Source organism: Chiloscyllium punctatum, chromosome 25 (assembly GCF_047496795.1).
Source record: "Chiloscyllium punctatum isolate Juve2018m chromosome 25, sChiPun1.3, whole genome shotgun sequence".
In the NCBI taxonomy this organism is placed as follows: Eukaryota; Metazoa; Chordata; class Chondrichthyes; order Orectolobiformes; family Hemiscylliidae; genus Chiloscyllium; species Chiloscyllium punctatum.
In genome coordinates this window covers 13,448,410-13,467,684 of record NC_092763.1, presented here as the reverse complement: position 1 = coordinate 13,467,684, position 19,275 = coordinate 13,448,410, and the positions used below count along the sequence as shown (strand labels likewise).

General features: G+C 40.2%; 1 protein-coding gene and 1 pseudogene across 5 annotated transcripts in view; one reads left to right on the top strand and one right to left on the bottom strand.

The window, feature by feature from the left end:
- The window catches only part of lrch2 (leucine-rich repeats and calponin homology (CH) domain containing 2), a 151,458-nt gene that overhangs the window by 109,917 nt on the left and 22,266 nt on the right, over window positions 1–19,275 (bottom strand). The gene's annotated exons all lie outside the window — the stretch shown is intronic.
- LOC140496136 (U6atac minor spliceosomal RNA) lies at window positions 198–257 on the top strand (annotated as a pseudogene).

The following is a 19,275-nucleotide window of genomic DNA, read 5'->3' as shown; positions in this document are numbered from 1 at the left end:
AAATCAACAGCAAAGGAGATGAGAAAGTCAGAATTAATTGGAAACTAATTCTAGCAATTAAGATTGCTTCAAGAGCAAGGAGACAGAAAGACCAGACAGGAAAATAAAATGTACCTTCACAATTTCATTTGCAGCTTCGGTTTATGGGCATCTCAGGTGATGGGAGACTACGTTTTGAGATATTGGTATAAAACTACACATTGCAAGAAAGGAGAGAAGGTTATCACTCCACTTGATAAGGATAGAAAGAAGAGTCTAGATTAGAGTGGTGCTGGAAAAGCACAGCAGGTCAGGCAGCATCCGAGGAGCAGGAAAAATCGACGTTTCGGGCAAAAGCCCTTCATCAGGAATAGAGGCAGGGTGCCTGCAGAGTGGAGAGATAAATAAGAGGGGGGTGGGGGTGGGGAGAAAGTAGCATAGAGTACAAAGGGTGGATGGGGGTGGAGATGAAGGTGATAGGTCACAGAGGAGGGTGGAGTGGATAGGTGGAAAGGAAGATAGGCAAGTAGAACAGGTCATGGGGACAGTGCTCGGTTGGAATTGGGGTGAGGTGGGGGAAGAGGAAATGAGGAAACTGGTGAAGTCCACATTGATGCCCTGGGGTTGAAGTGTTCCGAGGAGGAAAATGAGGCGTTCTTCCTCAAGGTGCCCGGTGGTGAGAGAGTGGCGGTGGAGGCGGCCCAGGACCTGCATGTCCTAGGCAGAATGGGAGGGGGAGTTGAAAGGTTGGGCCATAGGACTGTGGGGCCGATTGGTGCGGGTGTCCCAGAGATGTTCCCTAAAGCGCTCTGCTAGGAGGTATCCATTCTCCCCAATGTAGAGGAGACCGCATTGGGAGCAACGGATACAATAAATGATATTGGTGAATGTGCAGGTAAAACTTTAATGGATGTGGAAGGCTCCTTTGGGGCCTTGGATGGAGGTGAGGGAGGTGGTGTGGGCGCAGGTTTTGCAATTCCTGCAGTGGCAGGGGAGGGTGCCAGGAAGGGTGGGTGAGTTGTTGGGGGGCATGGACCTGACCAGGTAGTCATGGAGGGAATGGTCTTTGTGGAAGGCGGAAAGAGGTGGGGAGGGAAATACATCCCTGGTGGTGGGGTCCGTTTGGAGGTGGCAGAAATGTCATTGGATGATGTGGTTTATGCGAAGGTTGGTAGGGTGGAAGATGAGCACCAGGGGCGTTCTGTCCGTGTTACGGTTGGAGGGGTGGGGTTTGAGGGTGGAGGTGCAGGATGTGGATGAGATGCGTTGGAGGGCATCTTTAACCACATTGGAAGGGAAATTGCGGTCTCTAAAGAAAGAGGTCATCTGGTGTGTTCTGTGGTGGAACAGTCCTCCTGGGAGCAGATAAGGCTGAGGAATTGGGAATACGGGATGGCATTTTTGCAGGAGATAGGGTGGGAAGAGGTGTAATCCAGGTAGCTGTGGGAGTTGGTGCATTTGTAAAAAATGTCAGTGTCAAGTCGGTCATCATTAATGGAGATGGAGGAGTCCAGGAAGGGGAGGGAGGTGTCAGAGATGGTCCAGGTGAACTTAAGGTCAGGGTGGAATGTGTTGGTGAAGTTGATGAATTGCTCAACCTCCTCGCGGGAGCACGAGGTGGCACCAATGCAATCAATGTAATCAATGTAATGGAGGAAGAGGTGGGGAGTGGTGCCGGTGTAACTACAGAAGATGGACTGTTCTGCGTAGCCGACTGTTCTGCGTGGCATCTAACAAATCAAAGGCATAATCTTGTGGCACACTGGTAGTGTCCCTACCCCTAGACGAGGGGGGGTGGGTTCATGTCTCACATGCTACACAGAGGTGTATCATAACAATGTCTTGATTAGAAAAGAGCTTAAAGAAAAACTGAATGACATAACTGGCAGGCCTCAGCACATTTGAACACAATCACAAAATGAAAATTGCAAATTGCAGATAGGTTAGGGATGCAAACTTTTGTTTGGCAGAGGATCACTTTCTCCTTTTTGAAACGGATATAGAAACAAACTCTCACAGACTTATACCCCTTTACACACACATACACACTCTCTCTCTAACACTCATAACTGCACGCATGTGCGTGCACACAGACGTGAGTTTATGGGGTGAATTTATACTGGCAGAATTACATTTTACTTTGCTCAAACACTGCATGAATCCATGCAAGATTCTGCAAATCCGTTATTTAGATTAGAATCAGTCTGACCACTGTGGCACAATCTCACAGGGCAGCTCACACCTTAAATGCATTATCTGACGTGACATGACCTCAATTGTTAAGATTAGTTTAGATTCCCTACCGAGTGGAAAGAGGCCCTTCAGCCCAACAAGTCCACGCCGACCCTCCGAAGAGCAACCCACCCAGACCCATTCCCCTACATTCACCTAAACACTATGGGCAATTTAGAATGGCCAATTCACCTAACCAGCACATCTTTGGACTATGAGAGGAAACTGGAGCACCCAGAGGAAACCCACGCAGACATGGGGAGAATGTGCAAACTCCACACAGATAGTTGCCTGAGGCGGGAATTGAACCTGGGTCTCTGGCGCTGAGAGGCAGCAGTGCTAACCACTGAGCCACCGTGCTGCCCCAAGTTCACTTGAGAGTGTAACTTTTAAGTGGGTGGCACGGTGACACAGTGGTTAGCACTAATACCTCACAGCGCCAGAGACCTGGGTTCAATTCCCAACTCAAGCAACTGTGTGTGGAGTTTGCACGTTCTCCCAGTGTCTGCGTGGGTTTCCTCCGGGTGCTCCGGTTTCCTCCCACAGTCCAAAAATGTGCAGGTTAGGTGAATTGGCCATGCTAAATTGCCCATAGTGTTAGGTGAAGGGGTAATGGTATGGGAATGGGTCTAGGTGCATTGTTCTTCAGAGGGTTAGTGTGGACTTGTTGGGCCAAAGGGCCTGTTTCCACACTAAGTAATCTAATCTAAATGTTCTGCAACTTACACGTGAAAGAACTGAAACCAACGTGTTCATTCTAAAAGATGAGAGACTGAACAATCAAACCAGGTCTTTTTCAATTTATAATTTCAGCTACATCACACTAAACTTTTGTTATAAATTCTGTGTCCTATGATCTTACACTCCACAACCACCTGAAGGAATAGCGCTCCAAAAGCTAGTGCTTCCAAATAAACCTGTTGGACTTTAATCTGACATTGAGAGATTTTTAACTTTCCAAACTCATGACCATGGCCATCTAAAATGACAGGGCAGCACATGTATGTCCCCTCCTCCAAGTCACACACCATCACTTGGAACTATAATTGCCATTCTTCAGTGTGACTGGATTCCAGATCCTGGAACTCCATCCCTAACAGAATTGTGGGTGTTCCTACACCAAACAAACTGCAGTGATTCAAGACACAGGGATTCAAGACACAACCAATTTCTCGAACAGTGGCAGTGTTTAAATGACATTTGGATAAGTACATGAATAGGCAAGGTTTGGAGGAGTATAGGCAAGGTTTGGAGGAATATAGGCCAGATGCAAGCAGGTGGGACTAGTTTAATTGACTATGACTGTATAAACAGGGATGGGCAATAAATGCTGGCCAAACTAGTGACACCCATAAATGAATTTTTAAAAAAAAAGTGATCACTGCCACTGTTCATGAGAAATTAGTTGTGAGATATTGTCTTGAATCACTGCAGTATATTTAGTGTAGGAACACCCACAATTCTGTTAGGGATGGAGTTCCAGGATCTGGAACCCAGTCACACTGAAGAAATGGCAATTATAGTTCCAAGTAATGGTGTGTGGCTAGGGAATGTTGCTGAACAAAGAGACCTTGGAGTGCAGGTTCATAGGATAGTGAAGAAAGCGTTTGGTATGCTTTCCTTTATTGGTCAGAGTATTGAGTACAGGAGTTGGGAGGTCATGTTGTGGTTGTACAGGACATTGGTGAGATTATTGTTGGAATATTGCGTGCAATTCTGGTCTCCTTTCTATTGGAAAGATGTTGTGAAACTTGAAAGGGTTCAGAAAAGATTTACAAGGACATTGCCAGGGTTGGAGGATTTGAGCTATAGTGAGGCTCAACAGGCTGGGGCTTTTTCTCCTGGAACATCGGAGACTGAAGGGTGACCTTATAGAGGTTTACAAAATTATGAGGGGCATGGATAGGATAAATAGACAAAGTCTTTACCCTGGGGTCGGGGAGTCCAGAACTAGAGGGCACAGGTTAGGGGGAGACGGGAAAGATATAAAAGAGACCTAAGGGGCAACTTTTTCACGCAGAGGGTGGCACCTGTATGGAATGAGCTGCCAGAGGAAGTGGTGGAGGCTGGTACAATTGCAACATTTAAGAGGCATTTGGATGGGTATATGAATAGGAAGGGTTTGAAGGGATATAGGCTGGATGCTGGCAGGTGGGACTAGATTGGGTTAGGATATCTGGTCGGCATGGACAGGGTCTGTTTCCATGCTGTACATCTCTATGACTCTAATTCCATACAATACCTCCAGCACAGAGCAGGCTTATACTTGGTACACAGTACACTGCAAGCTAGTAAATAAGTTGTAAATATCCATGTGGATCATTGAAGTGCCTTATGATTTATGCAAATCAAGGTTTCCAAGTCTGTTTGTCATCTCCAAATCAAACTGTTCAAAGAATAAACGCAGTGCAAGGTACAGCAAGAATCTCATCTGCATCGGTTGTCCAACTAGTATCTGCAATGCACCTTTCCATGACCAATGCAAAAGCCATATCCATGGCACAGGATTTAGGTCAGATTCAGTGCATGTCTGGGCCTGGAAGACTATTTTGGGAAGTTTTAGCAGGAATAGAGTTTATAAAATTCTCAGGGTGGTAGTTTTAATAATTTAATGTTAGGAAAGAGGGGTCACATCTGTTAATGTAAAACTAAGCAGTTTTGAACAAGCAATTTTTTTGTGGACAGTACGGCTGCAGAGTAATCACAATTCATAAACACAATACTGAGTCAGAAAACTTTAATTAATGTTTAAAGAAATTTGACTTCTGAACAAAATGCATTCACGCAAGGGCAGACTGCAAGAATTTTAAAACAGCATCAGAAATCCAGTACTTCCAAATTTCCAACATATATTGCTTGCTGGGTGGTATGGTTAATTACATTGCCAAACGGAATTGTGCACTCCATGCACAAAAAGTTCAAAAGGATACCATTGCTTAATACACATATCAAATTTTCTACTATGATTAGCATTTTGAGGGAATATGCCCCAGTTGGCAAACAGAGTTAATGAATGGAAAAGCTTTTTTTCCTGATCAAATACTGAAAGCGGACACTGTAATATTTCAGACCAGCATGTGGGGCATCTCATTTGAAGGCTATAATGACAGAAAGAAGGCACACTTTTTGCAACAAATCCTTGTCGCCGGATAAACAGCACATCTCTTTACTTTAGTCCACTTTACCATATGGGAGAGTTGCTTAACACAATTACCTAATTTGGTATGACAAATATTTTACTCCTGATTTACAAGGTGACCTATATTTTAACACATTTATTACAATTTTTTTAAAAATTGCCAAATAATCATTTTTTAAAAAATGGTGTTGTATGAAGCTAAATGGTTAGTATTAAAAATATTTAATTTAGAGTAACAGAACTTACTGACCACTGCAGCCCCAACTCAACTAAACGTATACCTACAAGCTAATAATTTGCAGTTGCCAAATTATTTTCATACTTCCTGACCATAAAAAAAAGAGACCTTTCAGAGAAAGGCCAATTATGTTGCCAATTCCATAACCGTTTTTTGAGAAAATAATACATGGCCAGTTAAAATGAATTATTAAAGATCAGGAACAGGCAACTTTGTTGCAGAAATAAAAAGCCCAACAGATTCAGCCTTTTCCCCAATCTCAGAAATTTGTAATTTTCAGGAAGCATTTATTGCACAGAAATAGACCATTCAGCTCAGCAAGCCACCCCAAATCTATTCAATCCTATCAATATCCCTTCTCCCTCTGGTGCTTAGCTAACCTCTTAAATATATCTTTGCTCTTCACTTCAACCACTCAGTAGTGCGTTATGCATTTTGATCATTCTCTGGTTAAAGAAGTTTCTCCTGAGGATCTGTAATCTGTTAACGCCACAGTGAAAATGACACAGTATGTATATTAAAGGAAAAATAATTAATACACAATTGCTTGGTAGTACAAAACATGAATGTTATCAATAAAGGAGATACAATGTTGAACTTTATTGTCTTGTAGCCATCAGGACTATAACACAATGAAAACAAATTTAAAAAGGCAACAGTTCATAACGTGAGAAGAGAGATATTGATTGGTTGGACAATGTTTGGCAAAAAATGCAGCAGAAACTGTCAATCTTAGTTAACTGATTAACCAGAGAGTGTTCTATCCATTGCAACTTTCTCAATAAGGAAAGCACACAGGCCTTTTGCCTTCCTTTCAGTCATACATAGGGCTCTGCTCTTTTGCAGACAGAAAGACTACCTCCACTTGTACCTTTACTAAGGAGGAAAGAAATATGGAAACTACCAATGTCTATGACATTCTCATTGCAAAACAGTACATGGTGAGAGGTATATATTGCTTATTGAGTGGTTTGGTTAATTACATTGCCAAACTGGATTGGTCATGGCACCCACAAATGTAAAAAAAAACTGACATCCCCGTCTGATTTATGGCCAATTCCACACAACGTAGCCTAATCAAGTGGTCAGGTGATTTACTGCAATCAGCTCTGAGCAGGTTTTCCACTTACACCGTGAAGGATTCTTTCAGATTTCCAAAGGACCACACAGGGCTTGCATATCAACAGCAATGCCATGTCTATATTCTCATGTGACATTTCTAACCTGCTCACTAATGTACTACTCAAGCAAGCCATAGGCATCTATACTAAAGCAGGATATAATTGTGATCTAGGATATCACTGAACTGAACTTAGCAAAGCTCATAGGTGAGTTCAATTTTAACAAAATCATACATGCATAAACATATCCCCTTACAAATTTCCTAAATGAAATATCACAAATGTATCATTTAAATCTGCAGCTGCATGAAAGAAATTTATTTACGTCTTAATGGGTCCCATCCTGCACTCAAATGCACCTCTCGAAATAGAGCGATCAAATGGGCTCTCTTTTCTTGATGTGCCAGTTGAGAAAATTCACCAGGGGGCTTTCTACCCCGTTGCCACAAGCATACCATCATTGGTCAATATAAACATGGATTTCTGCAGTTCTGTGCGATATAAGAACCATCTTATCATCAACCTCAAAGAGGGGCTGAGCCTTCTTTTGATCCTGCAAAGTTTATGTGGATACAGAGTGCATTAAAGCCATCCTACAAGGATCTATATGATGCAAATTCATGAACTGGCTTAAGATTGCCATGCATTCCTGAAAAGTGCCCAGCCTACTACAGATTACTCCAGTAGGGTTAGATACCTGAAAACATCTGAGTAGCAGATGAGGCTGGCTATTTCTAACTGCTACTACGCAGTAGCAATGAGCAGGGTTTGTCACCAATAGGATGCTACCATCAAGCCAAATATTCTGCTTATCAGACAAGATAAATAATATGGTTAAGAATTTCAGTGCTGTTGTAATGCTAGGTACATAGATCATATATTCCAAAAGCTCAGCTGACTGTATGTCAGATGTTTGCAACAACTAACCCAATCAGTCCTTGCTTACAAAACTCAAAAGTCTTTCACATGAGATACTACTTCACAATTTGGTAATATTTGCTAAGCCTTAATCTGACAATTATTTTAAGATTCAGTCAGGCCCACTGTGTACCACATTTAAATGTATATTAATGCATTCATATATTAACACACTGTGTTTGCAGGCTGAAAAAAAATGTACTGTATATACAATAATTTGAAACAGAAACAAAGCAGATGAAATCAAGCTTTGTTTTGGACAAAGTAGATTGGCAGCTGTCAGTCATTACCAGTTATGGACCAGGCCAGACCCCATCAAAATATTTCAAGAAAGCAGCAAGGACCCTAACTTTGCTAGTTGTTTTCAGGTGTAGAGTGGATATTTCAGAAGTGATTCAGCTGGCCCAATGACTTAGTTTTAAACAAAATGAAACACAAACAAAAGAGAACAGAATTCAGAATAACTTAACCTATCCGAAAACCCAACAGATTCTCCCAATTTAATGATGTTGCTCCAAATTCCTACAACAATCCCCATAAATACTCTTTGGTAAAAAACGTAAAATCAAAAACAGGGTCTTACAGGAGAGATGTTAGAGAGACAGAGGGTGGATTAGCATAGACCTGCTTCTTTGGTTCCAGCAGCTTCAAAACTGACTGCTTACTAAAACCAAACCAAACCAGAGTAAAGCTGAGCTGGGAGAACTGGCCACTCCTCTTTCATTGTATAGTTTTTTTTTAAACTTAAAAGCCTTTTGCTTGAGGCAGTATCTGCTAGTTATAATCAAAACTGGCCCTAAAACCCATCAAAGCTAGACACTCCAGAACCTGTGTCTTTATGACCGCTCTAAAAAAAAAAGGACCTTGCTAAAGCAGCAGCATTGTCACAGACCTAAATGGCACATTTTCTATGGTAGTGCCTCCATTAACCAAAGTACACTTGCCACCGCATACAGTGTAAAATTATGCTCCTTTTACATCAGTATTTTTTGCTTGTCCTGACCAGTGCAAGATGAAAAGCTTTGATAAATGGTGCTTTTTTTCCAGAAATTATCAAGTCCTCTACTACCAATTATCTATAAATCTTAACTGACAAATCCATTACCATATCAAAGTCCTTTACATACGTGTGCTCCCCAACTCCAGAATGGTGTGACAAACATTGCTGATAGCACATTAAAGCATTCACCAACTATCGGTGAGAATATATAAAAAAACCTACCACCAATTCAATTAATAGTAACCCTGTTTGGAAAGGTGTGTTGAAAAGATAATAAAAACTTTAATTTATTTAACAAACCCTTCATGATCTCCGGATACCTTAAAGCACTTGACAGCCAATCAAGTACTTTTGAAATGTGGGGCAGAATCTTAAAGGAGACCAAGTGATGTGAGTAAAGATGGGATTTGTGACAAAAATGAAAGAAACTGGGCAAGTTCCATCTTGAGGTCAGGAGCAACTTGTTCCAACATTTATGTTTTTGCCAACTGGTGAGCCAAGCTTCTCAAGGCAATGGCAAGTTACTAATGTATAAGGTTCAAGCTTGTTAAATGCCTTGTTAACAATCCTTAATATTTAACTTTCTATCTTACCAAATCTGCTGAACAAACTAAGTATTGTGAAATCTCAACATGGAAACCAGAGCTGGTCCCTGGCGACTTCAGCTCATTGCTGGTATCTTCCATGTTGCTCAGTACCAAAGAGCATCTCAAGGGACGGTTCCAGGGCATCAACCCTCATCCAAGAACAATGGCATCTGACACTTGCCAACCTCTCGTGACCATTATGGCAACACTCTGAGACACTAGCAGGCTGCTTACGAAGCACAGACCTGCTCCCGAATGCACCAAGTTACCAAGCAATACAAAAGCAACTGAGTTTGGTAAACATGCTACATGTTTTTTCAACCAAATAGCCATGTGAAAATCTCGGTGCAGCCTAGTCCGCAGTCCAGTCAAAGGGAAGGTGGGGGGCACAGCGAGCACAGTCCAGAGGCGTGAACATGGTCAGTCATCACCTTGGGATGCTCACCATCAGGGACATGCTCCCTGTTGTATAAACAAGTGTTTCTTGAGGTCACTTCTGAATTGTCTAACCCTCATTTTGAAGTTATGCTATCTGATTCTGGACTCTGCCCACTGTAGGAAATAGGATAAACAGAAAGTAACTGTCAAATCATTTCATCGCTTTAAATAATTCAACTAGGTCACTTCTTCAATACAAAATGGGAACACAAGTTAAATTTCTGTGAATCGTTTTAACAATTTAACCATTTGCCTTAATGTTTGCTTTTAGAAGGAAATGCTTTCTATGGTGCTGTGGATGTCCAAGCTGAGCTTAATCTTATATATACCAATAACAGACTTTATCAAGTTGTTGGGAGAGCAGAAACAAGTCTAAGTCAGCAGAGACAGAAGTGATGGATCACTATAAGCAGATTTACTGTTAATTTGTGTTCACCAGAATCATTAAGCATGGAAACAGACTGTACAGTCCAACTCATCCATGCCAGCCCCTGATTACCCAAATTAAACTTAACCCATTTGGTCCATATTCCTCTAAAATCTTTTCTATTCGTGTACCTGTCCAAGTATCTTTTAAAAGTTCTAACTGCACCTGCATCTACCACTTCCTCTGGCAGTTTGTGGTGTTACCGTACATCTGCTGCCCTAAATACATACAGCAATGTAATAAACAGTTGGGAACTTTCAAAAGTGCAAACCTGATACCTTTCGAAAAAGTTCACCACTGCAAAAATAAAAAAAAGACTTACTTACAGCTGAAATTTAATACAGAAGAAGAGTCACAACAGATTTAAAACATTAATTTTGTTTCTCTTTCTACGGATGCCACCAGGCCAGATACGTTTCTGCAACACTGTTTTGATTTTATTTTAAAAGCAACTTCTCTTATTGGAATATGCACTGTGGCAAGAGTTATAACTTTTGTTCCACGGGTTATTGCTTTGGGCCCAAGCAGAGGGTGCCTCAAGACTAGTATTTTGTTTTTATCTTATTACAATTTGATTCTTCAGCTAATCTCATAATCACAGTATTGAACCATCTTTGAGAAAGCAACCATTTTGAACACAGGTCAAATATTTTAAACAAGTCTAAGAACTTAAATATCCCATAAACTGTACATAATAAGTCTTTGGAGATAGAAAAAAGGTCAATGACGCTGGTTTAAAAAAAACATGCTGGAAGTTTGGCTTCATAACTTGAAGCAGAGTATTAAAAACAACAAACAAAAAGAAAAGTGTGCTCCAGTGTACAAGCACTCTTTCAGTTAGTACTTTGTATCATTTACAGAAAGGACGCACCTTAGGGGACATGGAGTGACTTTGTAGAATGTGGAATTGAGAGCTAGAAGAGGATATATCTTCCCATAACTCCAATGAGATATGGGAAAATGTAAGGAAAATTTCAGTACATAACAGAGTGCAGGCCAGACAGCTGAAGGTTTTACACAGGGCTCAAATGGCGCCAGAGAGGCGAGGTAAGCTCAAGAGAGGAGCGTCACCAGGGTGTCCCAAATTTAACATTAGCATAGGCACACTCTCACACTGCTACTGGTCATGTTGCAAGATCCAGAGATACAGGAGTGCTATACTAACAAGCTGAAGGACATCCTTGAGATCAAAGTTAAAGTGCACCCGGTATTTCTTCTTCTGGGGTTGCCAAATTCGCCGTCTCTGGGGGAACACCGGAAGAGATTGTGTAACATTCTTACCCACTGTGCAAGGAAGAATATTTTAATGAACTGGATGTTGGAAAACCCCCCCAAGTCTTATGGGGTGGCACAGACTAGTGATGGAGCATCTCCCCCAAGACTACCTCACAAATATGGTGCACCACAAAACGGAGCAGTTTTACAAGACATGGCGGCCCATTTTAAATTATATTGATGCAGGTTTATCAGCAATATTAATTAGGAATGGGAAGCAGTCTGGGTGCTCGTGGGGCCCTGGGAAGGGGGAGGCTGGGGATAAAGAAATCAGGTACAATGACTGGTGCTCCCAGGGATGGGAGCCTCAGTGAAGCTGTAATGAATGAAATAGAATAAAGTAGTGATATACAATTTAAGTTAATTTGAATTCAGTTTAATTTAATTTTTATTTAATTTATTTGTAGTTTAGTTTAAGTAGATAAGTCTGTTCTGGTAGAATAGTGGGGAATTCATTATTAATAGTATCGTGAAATGGTATTGTTGTACTGCCTGTTTGTATTTTGATATTACTTTTTTTGTATTTGAGGTTTTATAAAAGATTTTAAAAAGGTTTTTAATAAAAATATTTATTAAAAAAAACCTTCAAAAATCACTGGCCACATCTCAGCTCGATAATGATCTCTAGTTCATAGCACCATGTTTAGCTTTTAGAATTTGCTGCTCAAGGAGCTCAAAAGAACAATGGGAGATTTAAGGTGATGTTCAAAATCAAGGAATTTTGATAATAAAAGAAGCTGTGATTGGAAACAAGATCAACAAGCAGGTGGGACTGTTTCAAGATAATTAATGAAAAAAATCATAAGCAAAATGAAAAATGTTACGAATGCAACAGGAGCCTGAACAGGTTTCTCTATCGAGAATTCTCCATGTCAAACCTGCTCCTCGCGGTTTGGTAAGATAAGGGTACTTTCTCCATTAACAATTGGTTCTGCTATACCGCATGTTTCTTCAATGCAAATTGGCTATAATGCGATTAAAGACAGTTATTTGTAGAGCGTGAACCTGCCTTACCAGTATTGGCTATAACCTGATTCCAACCCCATCAGCTTAAATGGTGCTGCTATTACCCGATTTTCTTATAACACGGGATCGCAGGGGAACAGAACTATTGTGTTGGCTGAGTGGCTCAGTGGTTAGCACTGCTGCCCCACAGCACCAGGGACTCAGGTTCAATTCCTGCCTTGGGCAACTGTGTGTGTAGAGTTTGCACATTCCCCGTGTCTGCGTAGGTTTCCTCCCACGGTCCAAAGATGTGCAGGTCAGGTGAATTGGCCATGCTAAATTGCCCATAGTGTTAGGTGCATTAGTCAGGGTAAAATGTAGGGGGGTGTGGGTTGCTCTTCGGAGGGTTGGTGTGGACTTGTTGGGTCAAAGGGCCTGTTTCCACACAGTAATCTAAACTAATCTAACAATGAGTTGCAATTTGGAAGGCACTGCCTATGGCATGGGTGGAAACAGATTATACTTGCCCTTCAAAAATTTAAGACTACAATCATGTTCAATCCACAACATAAATTTGCCAATCTTTCCATGACTTGTGGGTATTAGTTTTGTGGAAAAGTAGCAAAATGTTTGAAGTACGACAGTGAAGAGTTTTAGGTGTGAAAAAGTGTGTCAATTCCTCAGACTTCCTTACTTATATCAGGTAAAATTTTTATTTAAGTTATTGACATTTCAAAGGATGATACTGTTTATAATTCTCAACCATAATGGTTCAAATAAAAATGAACCTTGATATCTGTTTCGTTTCTAAATACCAAAAGATGAAATCTATTTTAGCTGTACACATTAAAAACAAATATTAAGTTTTACAGAATGGTTTAGTCAATAATCATGCAATGTGTCTCAACACAGATTAATTATATCAAGCATCTATTTTAACAGGCTAAGCAACTGCCATAATGTGATAATAACCACGGGATTAAAGTAAATAAATTCCTTCAGACTTGAAGACTGGTCATGCAATGAAGTACCCTTGTATCTGCCTTCAGGCTAATTCTCTCATTTGATTTGCATCACTGAGCAGATGCTCAAAGTCAGCCATATGACAAAGCTAATAGCACAGTGAATAAAAAGATTGCTCTTCATCCTAGGAAATTTTCATTTCTTTATTATAAAGGCAATATTGATCAATAGGAAACAATGGCTAGACGTCTTACTACTATGAATTAATCCTTAATTGCTTCCCAACTGTTTGAGACCTTCATTATTGTTAGGTAAGCCAAGTACAAAAACAAACAACTGGGGCCAGCATCCTGATGAATTAAATAATTAGGTCTGTGGAAAGGGCTTGAAAATAATTAGGCAGGGGGGAGACACTAGAGAGAGGGGAAAATGTATTCTTAGATATTTCTCAATAAGAAAAAAGGATTCTAGAAACAGGATAAGTCAGTGAAGTTAAACAGGGAATTGAAGGATAGCATTAAATTGAATGCAAAAATATACGTAATGGCAAGCTTTGAAAATCAACCATTGACGATCAGAAAAAAGGCAGAAGATCAACTTTCAGAGTAAACTTGCAAGCAGTATCAATGCAGACAGCAAGAGTTAAATATAGGAAAAAAGGTAGAGAGAAGCCAAAGTGAATTCCGGCCCGTTACAGAAGGAAGGCAGGAAATAGCAAAAAAAAGTTAAATAAATAATACATGCATACTAAAGCAAAATTTATTTTAACCAGCATCCTCGATAAACTGGCAAAAACTGTACGCTTCAAATACTGCAAAGTTTACTATATTATTTTGTCGAATTATTACTTTTTAAAATTTACCTCAATGCAAATTTGTTGTTCAATGGAATAGCTACATGAAATATCAATAGTTGATTCAATTTCGAGTCAACTTCTCCTCAAATATTGCGATCTACCCTGATGTCGGAGTAGACAGTTGAGTGAAAGTGAGAAGCCTCGCTGCCTTTATCAAACCTTACCGACAAAGTTGCATTAGTATTTAAGTGATTTCTGTTGTAACTAAAGTATGAAGTATGTGTATAAAATCCTGTATTACGTTTCTATTACTGAGTGTGTGTTTTTACATTCATTTTTACATTATGTGGACCTCTTAATTATCCAGAATACTTGATCAATGCACACTGCTGCCATTTGTTTTCCCATGCTTTGTACTGTAGTGACTACAATCATTAAGATATATTCTTTATTCATATTTCATTATTCACATGCAAACAAAAAAATCATGAACATGCAATATTGCAAACAAACAAGCATTCTCAAAAATATGATAGGTGAACAGAAGCAGGATACTGCCACCAAATGCACAAGAATTAGAACATCTATAAATTAATGAATTCATATACAAGTACTGTTTATGTTGAAAACTTTTTGTATTTAACTTTATAAACATCGATGTATCAAATGCAAAAGAAAACAACCTTCACCAGTTCAGATGTGGTCCAGTTAGAGGCCAACTCATCAATTCAAGTAACGGGATAGAATCCTGCTCCTTTATAATTACATAAAAACTTGAACATAAAATGCAATTACAAATTAAAAATCTACAAAGAATCACTTGAAGGAGAATGTACAACATTGCATTTCTATTTCTGCTATAAACAGGGTCTTGATGTCCGTAGTGCTCTCAGGGGTGCAGAACAACCAAGTATGCTACGTAAAGTTAATTGAAGTAAAAACAAAAAGCTCCCACAGCTTGAGGTTGAACACGGTTGATTAATTAATACAAAAATGTTTGGTTGGAGTAAATATGTTCCAGCTTATATTCTCTCCCACCATTCCCAAACAATGTTTTCTCAACCATCTTCTCCAAATGGTGAGGAAACAATCTGTAAACAATTTGTAGGATTTGTCCCATGTGACAGTTTTTCATGTATCAACCTTGAACCTTTGAAGTATTGAAGTCTATTCAACCTTGAGTTGGCAAGCAATTACAGTACTTCTTCCAGGCTCAGTAGTGTTTGCATAAATGCACTTCCAGCAGAGGGCACTATATAGTAAGGAATATTAGCGATGGCTACCTCCTTACGATAAGCAATTTGACTTTGAATTTATGCATGCTCATTTTTACATTTCAAACAATACCCTAGTTTCTAAACAGTTCTGATATGCATGCGGCCTAATTACACATACTGGACCTCTAAAAATATTATACAAGAGGTGACAAATAGAAACAGGGAAATAAAATCAAAGTATAGATAATTAAACCCTTTGATCCCACTCCACCATTCAACAAGATAATGGGTGATCCACAATCTGAACGCTAATAATCTCACTTTTCCCTTTTACTCATCAACATCTTTAGCTTCTAGAAATCATTTGCTTTCTCAAATATAAGAAAGTAACTTGCCCTGTACAGCCTTCCTTGGCCATGAATTTCAAAGTTTCACTACCCTCTAAATGAAGGAATTTCTCATCCTAGCCCAAAACAACCTGCCATGTATCCTAAAATGGTGACCCCTTGTTCTGAACCCTCCACTCAGGAGAAACCATCGTCCCTGCATCTAAACTATCCAGCCCCGTCAGAATGGCATACGTTTCAATGTGATCCCTAGTGTATACATGCCAAGTCAACTCAATCTTTATTTGTACCATAAATTTGTCATCCCTGGAGTCAGCATGGTGAATCTTCACTGAACTCCAATAGTAAATATATATTTTCTAGGTAAGGATCAGAAACGCACACAATATGCTAGGTTTGGTCTCACCAAGGTGCTGTACAGCTCCATCAAGACTTCGTACAATGGTCCAAAATCTATGGAATTTTGGAAGATGACAACTAACGCATCAATTACTTCCATGCAATTCCATTAGTGCCCTGGCATGCATCTAGATTGTCAGGCCTTGGAGATTTGCAGTAATTCAGTCCTATTAAGCTCTCCTGAACTTTTTTTTTTAAACTAATACTAAATTTCCTTCAATTCCTCCTTCTCAAAAGGCTCTTGTTATCTGCACATTTCTGGGAAGACAGAAATAAAAGTGGCTGTTCAGTTGCTCTGCCATTTCCTGGTTATCAATTCTAATGTTTCAGATTGTAAGGGCCTACATTTGTCTTGACTAATCCTTTTCTTTTTACTTACTTACAGAACCTCAGTCTGCTTTTATGTTCTTTGAACTTTTACTGTCATACTTCATTTTTGCTGTCACAATCAATCACTCGGTCATCTTTTGCTGAATTTTAAACTGCTTACATCCCGCAGGTTTGCAACTTTTTCAAGTAAATATATGAGACTCCTCTTTGGATCCAATATAATCATTAAGTTCTTTTGTTAACCAAAGTTGGACCACCTCTCCAATTGTGATATTATGGCTGAAAGGAATATACAACTACTACATTCTTTCACGAAAAGTTACCCATTGCCTATCAGCTGTGATTCTTATCCATGAAGTTTTCCAATCTCAACTCTCACCTCCGTATTTTCTTTTGCTTCGAATTAGGCTCTAGTTTGGACATGCCAAAGAATTGCATCATGGTCATACTTAGATAAAAGGATCTCTCAAACAACATTAATCCCTTCTTAGTGTGCAAAATCAAATAGAAAATAGCCTCATGCTCAAGTTGGTTCTCAACATACTTGTTTTGAAAAAAAAATCAAATTGTACAGAATCCAGGAATACATCTGTCACATTATTCTTGTTAAGTCACCCATGATGTTGCAGCACCTTTGCATGCACCTCAAATTTTCTGTTCAATGTCATCCCCTATCTCACTACATCTATTTAGAGGCCTGCATATAATTCCTATTAATGTTTTCAACCCCCCTGTTGCTTCTTAGCTCCACTCAGACTGATGCCATATCCAGATTTGGAGTGCCAATATCCTCTCACCACTGCAGATTTTTATTCATTAACAAGGCCATCTTATCTCTTACGCCATTTTTCTTGTCCTTCCTAAAGATCAAATACCCTTGGATGTTAAGTTCCCAGCCTTTGTCACTTCATAGCCACGTTTCCACAAATCATACCATACTATGTACTGTTAATTCATCTACCTTACTGCACATGCTCTGAGCATTCAGATAGAATACCTTTGGACTTTCTTCTTTGTGGGCCAGCCCTATTTACTGCTAGCCTTTGTTTTCTATCTTCCACTTTTGTTTCTATTTTTCATTTTCTTCTTTGTTTCCTTCACTATTTCCCATCACAGTACGAGGTAATGCACCCTTGAGGATATTGATTTTCGTCCTGCTGGGATTCAACCTATCCCAATGCCTGAAGAACCTAAATCCCTCTCTCAGATACCATCCCTCCAGCCACTCACTAATTCAGTCTATAACTCCATTCCTGATCTTACAAGCACAAGGCATGGAGTAATCCAGAAATTCCCACCCGAGTTCCTGCATTTAATTTCCAAGCCTCGAATATTCCCCAAAACATGTTGTTGTACTGACAAGAAACTTACGCCTGAAACATCAATTCTCCTGCTCCTCAGATGCTGCCTGACCTGCTGTGCTTTTCCAGCACCACACTCTCAACTTTGATCTCTAACATCTGCAGTCCTCACTTTCTCCCAGTATACAGTGGCCCTGCCAATATTATGGCTCCCATATCACATCGGGCAGGTAAGGCATCCTGCCCAGCCTTTGGACTATTGAGCGACCAATGCAACCTACAATATGGGCCTCATTCCACCTCAGTCAGTATGACATGAGCAGCTGCAGAAACTGGACGCAAGGAGGAAAGTCCAGAAAACTCTAAGGGATATTTGGACCCAGAGACACACAGATGCTCCCCCTGATTTTCAATAAGCAAACATTCGGGAGACTGAACAGCTGGTTCAGCTCCTTTGTTTGGCATCGTAAGCGGCTCTTATTAAGTTAGCTAAACTGCAACTGCCTCACAGATTAGGAGGAGTGGACCTTCCAGACATTAAAAAAGTTACCAACTCAGCTCGATTTTGTCCTGCGCAAATGATTGAAAGACCAATATGGCTAGATACCGAAGTCTCCCAGACAAGGTGCCTCCTTACCAGTTTGCTGTTTTTGGACAAAATGAGGACAGTTAGGGAATACTGCCAAAACCCAATAGTCATCAATACTGTTAAAGCATGGAGGGCAATTCAGTAGAGGGAAGGCAATATTGGCAAAACACCTTAGTTTACACCTTTAGTGGGTATGCCAGGTTTTCAACCAGGGATGATAGAATCAGGATTTAATCGTTGGGCAGCTAGTGGTAGGTCTTGCATGGACGATTTATTTGAGGGAGATGTAACAATATCCTTCGATCGGTTAGTACAGAAGTACGAGTTATCTACATTTCACTTTTTTCCAAGTTGGGATTTTATTCAAAAAAGACTTCACTTTTGACCGATCCTTACAAACACAACAGAGAGGAGGATGCTCAGTGCTAAGAGTACACTTTCGATCAGTACTTTATATAATCAATCGAGGGGTGCGTTTGATGAGTTTGATCGGCTCTGCTGAGTGTGGGAGAGAGCGCTGGGTGTTGAAGTTTCCTTAGAGGCATGGGAGGATATTTGGGACAATGCAAGGAAGATATCCATTTGCAATAGGACCCATGCTTTACAGTTGAAGATTCTCCATAGGATCCACTTGGCTCTGGACCGTTTGTCAAAATTTAAATCAAAGGTATCTTCAGCATGTCCCAAGTGCAAGGTCTGTATGAGCACTCTTAGCCATTGTCTCTGATGTTGCGATAGGATTCAACCATATTGGAGTGCAGTGGTGGGTGCAATGAAGAGAATTTTGGGTGTAAGGGTGGAGAAGGACCCTCTTTCTTTCTTTCTGGGCCTGCCCACTGTATTCCCTGCAAACGTGCAAGAAAGAATATCTTGCTAGGTTGGATATTCGAAAAACCCCCCCGAGCCTGTCGGGTTGACGGAAGATTGTTATGAAGCATATTCCCTTGGATTTTCTCACAAATATGATACACCACAAAAATGAGAATTTTTATAAGACACTGCGGTCCATTTTGGAATACCCGAACACAGATTTA